Source organism: Symsagittifera roscoffensis, chromosome 1, assembly GCF_963678635.1.
Source record: "Symsagittifera roscoffensis chromosome 1, txSymRosc1.1, whole genome shotgun sequence".
Lineage (NCBI taxonomy): Eukaryota > Metazoa > Xenacoelomorpha > Acoela > Convolutidae > Symsagittifera > Symsagittifera roscoffensis.
In genome coordinates this window covers 23,402,809-23,416,994 of record NC_087062.1, presented here as the reverse complement: position 1 = coordinate 23,416,994, position 14,186 = coordinate 23,402,809, and the positions used below count along the sequence as shown (strand labels likewise).

General features: G+C 45.4%; 1 protein-coding gene across 1 annotated transcript in view; it reads left to right on the top strand.

Annotated features, from left to right (window-relative positions):
- The window catches only part of LOC134855741 (probable serine incorporator), a 460,860-nt gene that overhangs the window by 25,108 nt on the left and 421,566 nt on the right, over positions 1-14,186 (top strand). The window lies entirely within an intron of this gene.

The window sequence follows — 14,186 nt, the reverse complement described above, 5'->3', positions numbered from 1 at the left end:
GGATTTCTTGCCAAGTCAAAGCCCCTTACTCCTCCATCCGCATTCCAAGATAACCATCTGGTCTGTTCTCGATTTGATATGCCCTCGGTGGTGTAGCCGACCATCAAGACAGCCTCCGTCGCAGACTCCCTGCACTCACCCTGGTCCTCCAACTGGAGGATCGCATTCAGCATCACCGCCATTCTCTCGTCTATCTGGGTGTAGTCCAGGTCCCTCAAGCGTCTGTACAGCTCGTCAAGAGTGGGCTTCTTCAGAGCCGCGGGCACGGAGTTCCAGAATCGGTCTGCCATTTTTGCAACTTCGGGATGTATATAGGTAGATGTTAACCAGCTCAAGAATTACCTTACCAACTCAAGAATTACCTTACCAACTCAAGTATTACCCAATTCAAGAATTCTCTAGAAATGTTCTCTTGCAACTACTTGCTGTAGATTCGGATTATCGCGTGTTCAATCAAGATTCTCTCTTTTTGTTTCTCGCTTGAGTGTAGTTGGATTTTCAACTTTGTTTTTCAAACTCGATCTGAAAACAGAAAGCTTATTAAAACTTAGCATGTCACGTTCCTAACCTAGAGACCCCCCTTCTACCCATATGGTTAAAATCTTATCATTCTCATATCACTTAAAGCAATTCGATTGGATTTTCCTTTAAGAACATGCAGATTCATTTTATGTTTTAGCACCATCAATTCTTTCTTTTAAAATTCAATTGTCATGCCAATCACATCTTAAGATCCTTTTACCTGCGCCGCACCCCAGTACCTAACTCAAGACTCCTCCCTCACACCCGACCTGATACCTCCATGTACCCGACTCAGGCGATGCTCAAGTAGTACTTCTTGTGAAGATGCACCATTATCTCTGTTTCTGCAAAGACCACATGTAGGATAGCGTACAATTCCCTCGAGCTCAGTTTGCCCCTGTTTGGGTCGTACACCGGCATCGAGACCTCCACTATTCCTCTTTCAATCATGAAGTCACGTAGTCTTGTCAGTGCCAATATCACGTGTTCGGGATCAATTGTGTTTCTGTCGTTGACTCTCGTTACTAGGAAGCAGAGGTATTTGCCCGGGACCTGTGCCACTGACGGTGGAAGCGCTGCCATGCCTCCCAGTCCTGGCCTCTGTCTAAACAGAAACTCTACGTTCTGGTACTCTCTTTTGAAGTCAGCCTCCAATCTTGATTTGAAACTCATGTCCGCCGTGATGCAGATCGCGCTGGTCCTGTTTGACAGGATGAAGTCGCTATCCGTTATCATGATGTTCTCTGAGTATTCATTGGGTATTTCGAATTTCGTTTTGAAATTCCTTCCTATGGTAGGCTCTGGTTCTTCTTCCTCCAGTTCCAATCCGCTTGTTTACCTCACTTCCTTGAGCTTCTTTATCATCAAATTTTCGGTGTGGGTAAGTCCTACCCCCACTCCCCGGACAAAAATATTTATCGACGTCCCCGTCGATGTAGTCGGGTCTGAATTGTCCTTAGGGATGTCCAGTGGCCTGTCTGTTGCTGTCCATCCGAAAAGAGGGTCCTCTGTCTTCATGTAATTTGCTGCTGATACATCGATTTGCTGAATGCTTTGTCCTTCGCGGCTCTCGTCCTTGACATCACGCATCCACTCTAGAATCCTCAAGTTCGTGTTCTCCCTCCTTTCTATTTCACTCTGCTCGAGATCCGTCTCCAATTCTGGCGTCGAGTAATCATCCTGCGGATAATGTCCACCATCGTCAATCACTTGCCATTCCTCTTCGGCCTCCAGTTCGCCTGCGCTTAGTAGTTCATCGCCCAATTTGTCTGGCTGTATCTTATCGATCAAGAAGTCATCCCCGTACCTATTGTACCTCATACCTGTTCGTTTACGATTGCCCGTCCTGGTTTCCGGTGGTGTTGGTCGATCCGGTTCCATCCACTTCGGTACCTCGTTTTGCTCGGGATCGTTCCAGTCTTCTTCTACAAATGAACCTGCATCCGACTCCACTTCTATCTTTTCGTTGTCGTCCAAACTCAAGTTCTCATTACCATCATTTTTCTCTCTAGTGCCTTTCTCATTCACTTCGCACGCTGGTTCCACCACCAGGTACTCAAGACCTTCCATGTCTTTTGGCAGGCACCAGTCCTCCGGAGACGGAATGTGAGGCTTCAGATTTTCGTAATGTGCTGCTCGCCCTGTACTCAAGCGATAGAACCTTCCTTGTTGATGTACTTCCGTAATCATGAACGGTCCTCTCCATTTCTTGAGTAGTTTCTTTGTTCCCTTGGGCGGTATGACATTTTGGAAAACCCACACGTATTGGCCCACTTCGTATGGCTTTGCTCTTAGTATCTTTTCGTCATATTTCTTGCGTTGCCTCATTTGCGCTTGCGCCGTGTTTCTCCGACATAGCTCGTTTAGCTCTTGTTGTCTTTTGATCGCTTCCTTCACGTATGCTTGAGGTGACGTCCTCTTCCCCTCGTACTCCGGGTAGAAGAATGTTAGAGGCATTGCCCTTTCCCTGCCTGTCAACATCATGAAAGGACTGATACCCGTCGTTGAGTGCTGAGTACTATTATAGGCTCCTACTACTTGTGGCAGGTATTTGTCCCAGTCCGTCATGTATCTCGAGCAGTACACCCTGAGCATGTTGACCAGTGTCCTGTTCTGTCTCTCTACCAACCCATTGGTCTGTGGATGATAGGTCGTCGAGTGTGCTTGAGCAATGTGTGATCTCTTCATCAATTCTTTTGTCAAGTCTTGCCACAAAAGCCTTGCCGTTGTCTGAGTGGAAAGTCATTGGACAACCATATCGCGATATCCAATGCATTATCAGGTGATCACATGTCTCCTCTGCTGAGGCTGTCTCCTCTGCTGATCACACTTCTGCATGTCTCCTCTGCTGATCACACTTCACCATAGATCAACTTGGTGAAGTGATCTATTATAACTAGTATTTGGTTATAACCCGACTCCGTCATGCAGATTTTCTGATGGTCTATCTGCACCACTTCATTGAATTCCGAACTCTCGACAGACTTGAGGGGAAACTTCATCTTCCTTGGGTCTTTTACTTGAAGGCATGCTAGGCAGGCATTCACCCACCTCTCGCAAGCTTTTCTCATTCCCGGCCAGTCAAACCTGTGAAGTATCCTTTGTTGTACTTTATCTATCCCCTGATGGCCCATCTGGTCGTGTGATCTGAAAAGCACTTCCGTTTGGTACAGTTGTGGTAGTATGATGAGGTTGTGTTTGTGTAATATTTTTTCCTCATCTCTTCTCTTGCACGCTACCACCCCTTCAGCTGTGTGATAAAGTAAATCTCTCTTTTCTTTGTAGAACTGGCTCAAGATCTTGTAGCTGTCTTCCTCAAGTTCCCCCTTCTCCTTGACTCCCGAATGGATCCATTTGGAGAGGTTACTTGTCATTTTGTCATTCTTCTGGGCCCTTATTAGGTCAGACAGCCTGTATCTCGCCTTAACGTGCTCCTTTAGCGCCATGATCTGTCCATTCATTTCACCAGGGTTGTGGATGTCATCGCTCAGCTTCACACATATCATCCTTTTCACGATTTTCATGTCGTCTTCTGGTACCAGATTCGTTCTGACGTTTGAGTTGCACGATAGTTCCCTTAGTGGTTTTCTTGAAACTGCTATTTTCTCGAGCTCTTCACCACCTCGTACCTCTTGTATTTCCAGATTGTACGTCCCTGAAGATGGATCCGTCTGTAATTCCCTGTCATGCTGTCTTATCTTCTCTTCCGCCAGTATCATGCATAGACTGTCTTGGTCTTCGCTGCTCTCATCCGAGTCTTCATCCCATTCTTCACGCTCCCCGGACAATTTCCCTTCTCCGGTTTCGTCCTCTTCCATGAATCTGGACCACTCCCCGGACTCTTGATCTAGTCCCAGGTGTTCAACTTCTTCTCTGAATGTTACTTTCTTATCCCTGACTTTTGTCTGTTCCAGAATTTTTTCGGGGATTTTTTCAACTAGTGATCGCACAACTTCCTTGCTATCAGTGATGCTTCCTTTTGGGACGTCAGTATTGTTCACTGTTTCTTCTCTCCGAAGTATGGTTAGTTCCGGTGCCTCCTGACCTCTCCCTTGGATCACGGGCTTGTCATCTGATAGTTTCTCAAGCAACCTCATTAAGTCTTCATCTATTCGGACCGTTCCCTCCTCTACCTGGGTGAGATCATAACCTTTTGCCTTGAGTGTCTCCCTCACGATTTTGGACTTGAGCATTATTCCTATCGGAATCCCACTGCTTTTCTTCAAGATGGTCTTTTCAAGAGTTTCTTTCGGCAATTCGGGATGATCTTCAATCGGTTTGCCTGATTTGTCCAGCCATCTCGTGAGTGGAAGACTGTCGTACGTTTCTTTGTCCATGAAGGAGAAGCCATCTTTGATCTCAGGTCTGTCCGCCTCTCTTTGTTCTTGCCTCTCGTAGAACTCCGTCTTCTTACTCAAGCTGTCAGCATTTTGATGTTTATCTCGTGTTCTGTGCTCAATTATCATGTTGTATCCATCCAAGCGAACTATCCACCTCCCAATATAGCTCTGGTCCATTGAGTACGTTTTCAGCCAGCTTAGTGCTCGGTTGTCGACTCGCAGCTTGAAGGGCTCACTGCCTAGGTATGCTCTGTATTTTTCGACAAAGGTGACCACCGCGAACATCTCTGCTTTCGGTGCTCCGTACTTCATTTCTGTGTCACTTAGGACCTTGCTCCCGTATGCTATTGGTCTCAAGACTGTCTTCCCATTCCATTCTTGTTCTTGATGGAGAATCCCAGAAATAGCGACTACTGACGCGTCCATGTCTAGCACGTACATCCCCTTCTCTGTCGGCATACCCAGTACTGGTGCCTCACATAGCTCTTTCTTTATTCTCTGGAATGACTCTTCTGCCGCGTTGTTCCACGTGAACTTCTTGCCCTTATGTCTCATTAGTTGTTGCATCGGGTATACCTTGTCTGCATAGCCCTTGATGAATTCTCTATAATAGTTGGCGAAACCCAGGAAGCTCATCAGCTGGTGCTCCGTCTTCGGTGATTTCCAGGTTAGGACTGCTTCCACGGCGTCTGGATCAGGTCTGATGCCGTGCTTATCTACCATCCTTCCCAAGTATTTAATCGAGTCCTTGAGTATCTCGCACTTTGATGGTTTACACTTCAGCCCCGATCTTTTCATGCACGCGAACACCTCGTCAAGCCTCTCGATGTGGTCTTCTAGTGTCGGCGTTGCTATTACCACGTCGTCCACGTAGCACATTACCAGGTTGCCGTACTTCTTCGTCACGCCTATCAACGCGTGTGCCATCAGCCGCTGAAACGTGGCTGTTGCATTGCAGAGTCCAAACGGCATCCGTTTCCATTGAAACAGACCCAACTCGCAGGCGAACCCTGTCTTGTCCCTGTCTTGCTTCCTTAATGGTACCTGCCAAAAGGCCGAGCCTAAATCAAGAGTCGTAAAAAATTTCGCATCACCTAACTTCGAGAGGCTCTCATCAATTCTAGGTATGGGATAGGCATCCTTCACCGTGACGGAGTTCAGGTATCGAAAGTCACAACAAAACCTTAACTGGTCGCCTTTCTTTTTGGCCATCACTACTCCACACGCCCACGGTGACTTGGATGGTTCTATCATGTCATACTCTAGTAACGTTTCGATTTCTTTTCTACACGCGTCCGATTTGTGTGGGGTCATGCGCCTCGCCCCCTCCCTGTGTGGTACCGCGTTTTCCTCAAGTTCAATTTCATGTTCAACAAAATTACAACACCCGATATCCGCCTTATGCCTTGAAAAGACCTCCTCGTTTCGCTCTAGTACGTCCTTGATAGCTTCGAGCTGTTCATCTTTCAGTTTGCCCCTTAAATGTTCAATCTCCGGCAGAACCGGTTTATCAATTTGCATTTCATCTAGTGTGGGTCGCTCTGGAAAGTTCGAACAGCTCGAAAGCCCATCGTCCGTTTCTGACTTAAGTGATTTGATAAGACCTGAAGAATCTTTTATTCTCTGCAATCGTCTCAAGATACAAATTTTGTCCCTGTGGTTGGGACAATCAACAACTTCATTTTGTTTTGAGTTTTCAATTGTTTCATATCGAGTTTTAACCGGTAAAGCATATCCCAGCTTCCTCCCTCTCTGTATCGTGATCGGTATATCAAGGGTATTCAACAAGACACTGACGCAGAGGCCGCTCTTCGTTATCGAAAATGATCTTCCTAAAACAGCAGCGCTTTGACTATTGGGATTCGGAACTATACACACTTGCTTGTTGTCACTTAGTTCATTATAATTTTTCATCCTCAAGCTTACGATTGCCGCTTCATTAGCTTTTAACCTCACTCTCCTACTCAAGAATACCGGTGCTTTGTTTTCATTCGCCATTATTAAATTTACCGGTTTGATTGCGTACCTCCTATCCGGGTTCCGTATCCTGAACATTGCATTATTTAGATCAATGGTTACGTCGAAATTCCTGATGAAGTCTCTGCCCAAAATGAATTGGTCAGATTCATCTAGGTTTTCTACCACGATGAAGCTCATCCACAGGTTACGTTCCCCCAAATTGAGGGCTATTATCGGCGTCCTGCCCAGCACCCGTAGGGCCCCTTCGTTTGCAGCTGACAGCCGTATTCTCGAGTCTATCAAGTCACCTTTGTCAAAGCCCATCTTTTCCCATGTTTCGATTGGTATGACGCTCAAGACTGCTCCCGTGTCAAGTAATCCACGCAACTGAGTCTTTTTGCCATTTATGTCTAGCACGTGCCCTGTCACGTCTGCTTCCGTCCCGATGTGCATTGCATCTTCTTCAAGCATGGCACAGTGTCCGATCGATCTTACTTTCAACTCTTCTTTCCCTACATAGATTTGTCCAATTAGGTCTTCGTCGCATGTTATCATCGTCTTGGTATAGATGTTGATTCCATCTATATTTAGCATGACCTCGTGTGGACCATAAGCTTCAGTGTACCTATTATCAACACGTACCGATTTGCTGCCCCCTCTCGTGAGTAGTGCCCTGAGCGCTCTAGAAGTCGTTTGTGGACTTATTCCACTCAAGTAGTCTGCATACACGTCAATGTGCATTATCGTCTGGTCGCTCGGCTCGCTCAAGTTTCTGGTTACCTCGTGTCCGCCCACTGTGATTATCGACATTATTCTTGCTCCGATTTTCGATATTCCAAAAGGTTTACCTGTCACCATTTTCACGGTGTTACAATTCCCGGTCTTCACTGAGCCCGTTCTAGCCTCTGGTATTGAGTTCGATCCGGTTAATGCTCCGTTAAAATTCTGTCTTTCGATCTCCAACTTTAGTCGTTGCTCTATTTCTTTCGCAGCCAGATCTTGTTTCACTTTGGCAATTGCTTCCGTCGCCGCTTTCTCATAATTTATCTCTAGAGAGCTTCCGGCCGCGGACTCTAACGCACCGCTAACATGTGTCACAGCTTTCACTGTCTTCGTCGGCAATTCGGTGTTTGGTGCCCCCAAGTTCCTAGATTCAAACTCGTTTTGCCTGTTCCGCTGATTCTGCACCGCCGCTAATGCCAACTTATGTTTGGGGTGATTCTGGTCCTTGACCGCTTCCCAGAACAAGGGACAATCCATCCTGAAGTGCCCCTCCTGGTTACAGAAGAAGCATCTGGCGCCTATCTTGATGATTAAGCCGTTATAGTACTCGTGTTCCTCCATCTGGCTCATATCCTCTTCATCCGGTGCATAACCTAGGCTCTTCATGCCTTGTTTGTACGTTGTGCAGTCAGCCACATGATGATCCGCTGACCCGCAGTTCGCGCATGATCTGCGCTTGTCCATATCATCTCTAGGTTTGTACCATGATGACCTCTGGGGTTGGCTTCCCCCTTGCGTGTTCCTGTTTTCGGAATATGAGTACTTCTTAGGTTTCATCAGCATGTATTCTCTTGATTTCTGTCTCATTTCTTCTGGGGTGGGTGCGCTGTCCTTCGACAATGTGTAGTATGTTGCTAACATTGTCCTTAAGTCATCACTTTTCACCCCATCGATGAACTTCGAGGCAATGCTAAAGTTCCGTCTATTTGTCGACTCCTCTGGGTCACTCCTCCTTCTCAAGCTCTCGAGGTCATCTAGGAACCGATCTATTGACTCGTCGTCCCTCTGCCTTCTCTTTTCAAATCGCATCATCGCTTGGTGACCCTTCATGCCTGACCCGAACCGATTCAGCAATATCTCGAAGATCTTGTCCGCGGTGTCGCGTTCTTCCTCCTTCTTTGCGACCACGCATTTTAATGCCGTTCCTTCCAAGTTGCTCAGTATGGCTGTACATGCTTGTCTTTCGTCACTCAAGTTATCTTGTTCTAGATGTAATCTCATCACTTCCACCCAAGTGTCAATGCATCCGTCGGAGTCGTCCTTGAATTCTTTTGGCTTCTTGAATGTCTTTCTTGATTTTCCCTCTCTCCTGTCGCTCGAGTCAGTGTTCCTCGTGGCGAAGGCCTCTAGAGTCCTGTTCATCATCTCCCAAGTGCTGGCCCATGTCATAGCATCCGGTCCTGTGTTGCTGTTAGCTGTTGAATCTCCCGGAGCAGTCGTTGTATTCGACGTTCCATTCTTCATTATTGTTTTCGCAGCTGTTGGTGCTATGCTTATCGCATCCCTGGTTAAGGGCAACGGTGTCGATTGTCTTTTGTTCCTTTGTGGTTCTGCAAAGTCAACTCTGGTGCCTTGCGTTCGATCCGCTGCCGGTCTTTCTTGTGGAGTAGAACCTCTCAAGATTGCATCCAACTTCGCCTGTATTGCACACGAACTCTCGGCTTGACTCCTGCTCATTGTGTCCATTCTCCTTTCCAGGCTCCCTAATTGGCTGTTGACATCATCATATCGGTTCTTCAACTGTTGCATGTCTGTTTTGATGTTCTTTTCTCGTTCTTCATTGGTGGCTTCTACCTTATCTGACATTTCCTTGAGTCTCTCATCTGTTGCCTTAGCTAGGTTAAAATAACTGTCTAGATACTCGTGCTTGTTGTATCTTATCTCCTTTTTTATCACCTCTCTGTCTTCTTCACTGTGCTTAAGTCTTTTGTCAATCTGATTTAATTTCGCCAACAAGTCACCCAGCTCAATGTTAGTCTCTTCATGGTCAGCTGTCGGTCTCTCTTCGGCCGTAGCCTCTGCTTTAGCTTGTTCCTCTCTTGGATTGGCTTCTGAGGTCTTCGTGCTCACTGTCCCAAACGTTCGTGCTCTTTCTGCTTTTGGTTCTTCAGTCACGTTTTCTTTTGTTTTTATTCCGAACATTATTCCCAATTTTTCCGTAAAAGATGTCCTCTTTACTTGAGAGTCTTCTTTCACCGTTTCTTCGGTGTTGCCTATTGCATTTTCCGCGTCATCTATCGGTGAGAACTCTATGGGTTTCTGGTTCGGTTCCTCTGCATTGGGCATTGGAGTTGACTCTGTCGCCATCTTCCTTGTTTCATCCACACTTTGATCGGGTGTCTCTAGATCAATCTCGATGGTGGGTTCTACTCGCTCCCCTTCCGTGCCCTCTTTCGCCCTGTTCTCCGCTGTACTCCTTGTGCTGACCATGTTAACTGAAAAGTTCGTCTTCGTTATCTTTGGGCCGGTTGATGTCGTTCCGCGCAGCGATGAATTATATTTCGTGTTTGATCCACTTGACCTTTTTTCGAGCACCGGTACCCTACTCCGCCTCATTATTTCTATTTACAACTGCTTCTATTTACAATTTTATTATATACACGATTCTATTCTAAGGGTAGAAAAAAAATATTTTTTGTGGTAACAAATTCTGTATAACGTGTTAAAAACCTTATCCAATTCTCTTTCTAAAACCTCCGAAAAATTTTCCTTAATTTGGTCTTAACCCTACCTATTTCGATTTGTCTTATTCTGTCTTAAAACGCACTTGTTGTAATTTGACTTCAATTTCTATACCGTCCCAAGACTATTCGTCACTATCACAGTACTCTCCGTTAGTGTCCTAAGACCCTTGTACCAAGACCACTGTCCCAAGACTACTGTCCCAAGACCAGTGTCCCAAGGCTAGTGTCCCAAGACTACTGTCCCAAGGCTAGTGTCCCAAGGCTAGTGTCCCAAGACTACTGTCCCAAGGGTAGTGTCCCAAGACCAGTGTCCCAAGACTACTGTCCCAAGACTAGTGTCCCAAGGCTAGTGTCCCAAGACTACTGTCCCAAGACTAGTGTCCCAAGGGTAGTGTCCCAAGACCAGTGTCCCAAGGCTGGTGTCCCAAGACTAGTGTCCCAAGACTAGTGTCCCAAGGGTAGTGTCCCAAGACCAGTGTCCCAAGGCTGGTGTCCCAAGACTAGTGTCCCAAGACTAGTGTCCCAAGACCACTGTCCCAAGACTGTCCCAAGACCACTGTCCCAAGACCCCGTCCCAAGACCACTGTCCCAAGACCCCTGTCCCAAGACCCTGTCCCAAGACCACTGTCCCAAGACCACTGTCCCAAGACCCTGTCCCAAGACCCTGTCCCAAGACCCTGTCCCAAGACCCTGTCCCAAGACCCTGTCCCAAGACCACTGTCCCAAGACCACTGTCCCAAGACCCTGTCCCAAGACCACTGTCCCAAGACCCTGTCCCAAGACCCTGTCCCAAGACCACTGTCCCAAGACCACTGTCCCAAGACCCTGTCCCAAGACCACTGTCCCAAGACCACTGTCCCAATACTCGTCACGGAGTGTCTTCCTCGTTGTAGGGTCTTCTTGAACCACCGTACCTTGTACCACCACTCAAGCTCTAGTAAAATTTTCCCAAAAACCCTCTCTTAAAAGCCAAATGCTGACCCCCCTCTTCTTTTTGGTTGTTTCTATTTCAATGTAGGTGCGCAGGTATCTTGTGATCACCTGTTCGTATAAAACCAAACACAAATCCTCAATAAAATGCAACAAAAATTTTAAGTAAGAAAAATAATAAAAACAGAAAAATGAGCCCACCTAAAATTTAAAGGTGACCAATGTCTACCTTTCGTCTAAAAAAAATGTCTGGTACCTAATTGCCACGCGTTTTCCTCCCCCCACTAGTGATCTTATGGGGTATCACAAAAGCTGTCTATATCCGGTCCCCCCTACCAAACCAACCAGCGTACCAGTCTTAACTCGAGTTGAATTTTGGATCTCCACCTAATATTACCAACGCGTGTTAATTTCTAATGTAACTAAGTCAACGATGTCGACTAATTAGTTACTCTAATTTCCCCGTTTTTACAATTTACAACCGCCAACCTCTAACTTAACCAGTCCCCCTTCTAACCTCCCCCCTTAAGCCTAAAAATTACTTTAAGCGCCGGGTGCTAAACCTCTCAAGAGAAAACCCTAGACCTGTTTCCAGGCCTGCTCAAGTAAAAACGTTCCTCAAAACTGGGGGATTTCGCTTATCCAATTTTACACTTATCTCCTATAATGTAATGTGGATTCTAACGATACCCGTTCTGCCCAACTTGAGAACTCGAGAATTGCCAAATCCTTCTTGGCTGCTTTCCCACTCGACTGGTCACCTGTTCCAGTCCAGTCTCCTATTGGTTCAGCCAAGTGTCCCTGAACCACTTTCCCACTTGGCTGGTCACCTCTTCCAGTCAAGTCTCCTATTGGTCCAGCTAAGTTCCAAGCTATCTGAAAACCCTTGACAACGCCCCACTTCGGGCACTTTATTCAGTTTACTGGTTTAAATTGCTAGGTTGATCGAAACGATCGAACTTGTAAAACAGTATGGGTATACTATTTAATTAATATAAAGGTTTGATCCAACTAATCTGGTGTCAAAGTCACTGTCTTTTTTCGTTTTATGGTTTTTGTTCCTTTTTCTATTCTTTTTTGGTTTTTGTTTTGCTTTTTGTCTTTTTGCTCGTGTTTTTGTCCCCCTAGTTGCCCCCCTTTACTCGGTTAGCTAAGCCTCGTTCGGAGAGCGTACCAGGAAATTTTCTCGAGTTTTCTTAAAAAGCTATCACGGTACAACCGGAAGGTTTGCACGTTCCTGTCGAACCGTACCGCCGGTACTCTAGAATGGGCATTCAGCCCGAAGCTGTCTCAAGTGGGTTCGACTCCGTAGTCTTGATGTCGTAAACACCCAGGAGCGCCATAAAAACACTATGTAACATTCGTCTACTACAGTCACACATGAGGCTTAAGAAAAATAGGCCCTATAACTATTGGCTCAGGAGTCAGGGACACTATCTCTTGTGTTTTTCCACCTCAAATCAGTCGGAGCCAATTCGGTTCGCTTGTGACATGAGACTACGACCCGCTACTGCTTAAGGCTACTACCAAAATATCCCCCCACTCTAGAATTAGAAACGTCCCCATACTTAGGTCTCAAAATACCCAAAATACATGAACGCCGTTAAAAACCGGGTTGGAACAATCCGTTAAGTTGCTTTTTTATTAGACAGTGGAACTTTGATCCATTTCAGATGGATCAACCTAAAACTCGCCTTACCTCAACATAACAATCATAAAACACACTCTAGAAATTTAAATTAAGGACTCACATGTTGATGCGCTCAAGCACAGGAAGTAATTAAATGGGTGAGCAACTCTAGAATTAACTAAAGTAACTAGATAAGTTCAATGTTTATCAGTTTGAATGGTAAGGGTAAGTTTGAACTCAAGAACGAAGTTTTATGTGGACCATTGGGACACTCAAGCTGTCCACCTTTCCGTCGAAGGTTCACTCTGGTCCAGTTCGAATAATTACTCTCTCGGGAATACTCTGTCTTCTATTTCAGATAGGACAGCTCTACTCTTGTTCACTATGATGGAAATTGCGAATTGCAATTTCACACTCGTTTTTATCTGACAACTTTCCCGCAATTGTTCTAAAATTGTTCTCTTTTCTTTTTCTGATTTTCAGTTATCGCGAGAAAATCGTGCATGACATGTTCCATTCGAAATTTTGAAAAATTAAATTTCACTACAAAATCAAGTGTTTTCTGCACTTCTCAAGGTCAAACTTCCAAATATGACCGACTGGCACAAAACTTGTTCTTGTTATTAAAACTGACTAACATTAAACTCATTTTAGTTACTTTATTGATTCTTGAGTTGCTTACCGACTTATTTACTTCCTGGTTCTTGAGCGTGCTACAATGTGAGTACTAATTTAAATTTCTAGAGTGTGTTTTATAATTGTTATGTTGAGGTAAGGCGAGTTTTAGGTTGATCCATCTGAAATGGATCAAAGTTACACTGTCTAATAAAAAGTAACTTAACGGATTGTTCCAACCCGGTTTTTAACGGCGTTCATGTATTTTGGGTATCTAGAGACCTAAGTATGGGGACGTTTCTAATTCTAGAGTGGGGGGATATTTTAGTAGTAGCCTTTAAGCTGTAACGGGTCGTAGTCTCATGTCACAAACGAACCGAACTGGCTCCGACCGTTCTTGAGGTAGAAAAACACAAGAGATGGTGTCCCTGACCCTTGAGCCAGTGGTTATAGGGCCTATTTTTCTTAAGCCTCATGTGTGACTGCAGTAGACGAATGTTACACAATAAGTAGTAGCCCTGTTTTTAGGAGTGACCTCGTGATCTGGGCATACTGAGACCCAGCCATGAGCTCACTATTTCTGCATGTAATCTAGTTAATTTGAGTGTTTTGACCGAAGCCGAAAGCAGTAACGTTTTTGTCGACCCGATGTTAGAAAAGACCACCGAAAAGTACTGGCTTGGTAGAGACGGTGAAAAGGATGTAAAGCTCTGTTTAGACGTTAGCCAGTCGTCTTAGGACTTAGTTTTATTTTCCGTCGATATGTATCTTCCGGGCGAATGTTACATTACTCCAGGTATACGCAAATACAGCAACTCGAATCGACTTCAGATTTTGAAACTACGAACACTCGAGTACAGACGCAAACGCGGTAGAATGATTGAAGTCTTCAAAATTCTGAACGGCCTATACAATACAGCAGCGACTGAAGGATTTTTTACAATCAACGAAAGAGACACAAGAAGAAACCCTTTCAAGATTGTGACCAAGAAGACCAGAACTACTGCGAGACAAAATTTCTTAACAGTTGTAGCCATCAACGACTGGAACTCGTTACCCGATACAGTAATATCAAGCGAGAGTGTAAACGTTTTCAAATCAAGACTAGACAAACTATGGGCGTCTGAAATATATGACGCATCGTTTATGGAATGACGAAATGGACGTCCAAGAAAGAGCTGGTCGACAGAGGCATGGGAGGCCTACAGATCAGAAGTTAACCTG